Genomic DNA, 2,567 nt, shown 5'->3' on the forward strand with positions numbered 1-2,567 from the left:
GAAATTGTTTCTCTTTGTTGCTGTCCTCCGACATTGTCCTTTCAATACTCAAGTAATTCATGTTTTCCATTTTTGAAGTGTAGGTGCTTCTTTATTTTTCCAGTTTTGCAATATTAGCTTCTTATAAACTAATGACGAAAATAGAATTTGCCATCCAGTTGGGTATCTTATTTTCCCGACATTTTGAAAGAGACAAATCATTGGTGAACATGCTACTTTACAATTACAAGTTCTTGAAATCCATCTTTCAATGTTCTCCCAAGACTTTCTAATTTTCTCACAATACGGTAATGCAAAGATCACCTTTTTGTCTAATTGAATCAAATGACATACTTGAATTGGTAACACTTTATAATAACCATCATTCATAAATGGTAAATTGATAGTTAATTAAACTTTAGTTAATAGTTATTTTACTGTCAACAAACAATGAAATGATCATTAATAATGTTTACTAATTATTAGTAATGCTATAATTTATGTTATTTTATCATTTGTTTGTGTAATATAAAATCATTTGTTTATAAATTATATATTGTATCATAGCTTTTTACCCTTTTTACCGTCTCTTATCAGCTATGATACAATATATAATTTATAAACAAATGATTTTATATTACACAAACTAATGATAAAATAACATAAATTATAGCATTACTAATAATTAGTAAACATTATGAATGATCATTTCATTGTTTGTTAACAGTAAAATAACTATTAACTAAAGTTTAATTAACTATCAATTTACCATTTATTAATGATGGTTATTATAAAGTGTTACCCTTGAATTTTACTAGAACTCATTCACGAGACAATCCTGGCCTGGTTTACTGTAAAAGCTTCCATCAGCCCTCTGACAAGGCAAACTGGGTCAACAGCAAGACATTTTGTTTCCATGAGAACCACTGATGCAAATGTAAAAACGACCACTAGGAGACCATGTGAGCTCAAACTAAAAGTTTTGATACCAAACCCTGCCACTACCAACACCACTCCTCTTGGTATGCACATTAAATAGTACCAAAATTGAACTTATACAATCATACAAATACCTTTTTTTAACAGGTTATCATTCAAGAGCCATGTAGAAAGCCAAAACAAAATGTGATTTTTTTTTTGTACAGAAACAAAGGTTGTTTCTCTTTTGATAATGGAGAGAAACCACTGTACAATCACAGTCGTGTCTGTATTTGATTGCGGAGACATATTGCTTTTGCTTTGAAGTCATTGCATGTACTTTATCACAGCGCCTTGTGTTTTATTATAGAAGATACATTTTGCTCCTTACATTAAAAAGTTGGCTGATCATTAACAAGAAATGAATGTTGATTTGTATTTATTTTTTGGGGGAATTTTTATGAATGTGTGTTTTGTTGTCAGGTCTTTCTTTAAAAAGGGATCCGAGTTCTCAGTGAGATTACCTGATAAAATAAAGGATAAATGGAAAAAAAAAGTTATGCAACCAAATATTCATTATCATCAGGGATGTAGTGGAGGGTAAACCCGGTTTACCCATCTTTTTATTTACAGGAATACTGTAGTTCACCACCATTTTAGGCTGATATGAATCTATACGAGGGAAATTCAATAGTAAGTAGTATAAAACGGATGTAAGATATTTGAGAATAGTGTTTTTCAAGGGGGAAAAAACAGGCATGCTCTTCTGAGAAAAGATCAGTGGTCAGTAAGGTCGGTACTGTTGGATGTTTGCCTTATAATGATCAATGAATGGAGGTCAGAGTTTACCCTTTATTTACCACTGACATCAGAATCAGAATGATCAGATGACATGACACGTATACCCATGGGTATTTAGAATATAAAATGTCAGGGCTGAAGCCCTTGATTCTTTCTATGGGAGATATTTAGCATCTCTAGTCTCATGTTGGTTGCAGTGTGAACAGAAACGTTCATGTCCTGATATTGATGATGTTCTAACAGTTATAATAAGATGTTACAACAGTTTTAAGGACATTGATGTGGACTGCTCATTTTGTCAACTGGTACCAGAAGATTTATGTCATTTATTTTGGTCTTCCCCACTCTTGTATTTTTTGTCTGTAAATTCATTTCCCAATATATCGATTCTGAATTTTCCCTTTCCTATGACAATGTATTGTTTGGCTTTTTTACTTACACTTCTACCAAAGCAAATCAATACTATATCATTGATTCTATTATTTGCAAAATCACATATTCATAAATCTAAGTTTTCCAATCATAAACCATCTTTTTTAATTTTTGAAAATGAAATCAAACAATACATTACAACAATCCTATATTCTAAAAATAGGAAAGCTATTAAAACCATAAATGTATGTACCCTGTATAACATTTTTTTTAACTGATTTATTATTTCTGTCAGTATTCTGATCCCCTGGCTTTATCTGTTTATGTGTTTTTCTATTTGTTTACCATGCTGTTTGTTAATAAATGAATAAAAAGTAAAAAAAAAAAAAAAAAAACAGTTTTAAGGGTTAATTTTAGCTGCCCTCCAGCATCCCACAATGCCCCTCTTCATGAAGCGCGACTTCCGGCAGGTGACGTGTCTGCCTGCTGCAGGACAG

This window comes from Centroberyx affinis, unplaced genomic scaffold (assembly GCF_046629955.1).
Source record: "Centroberyx affinis isolate AG114_WGS23_722 - 3 ecotype Tasmania unplaced genomic scaffold, CSIRO-AGI_Caff_v1 ptg002639l_1, whole genome shotgun sequence".
In the NCBI taxonomy this organism is placed as follows: Eukaryota; Metazoa; Chordata; class Actinopteri; order Beryciformes; family Berycidae; genus Centroberyx; species Centroberyx affinis.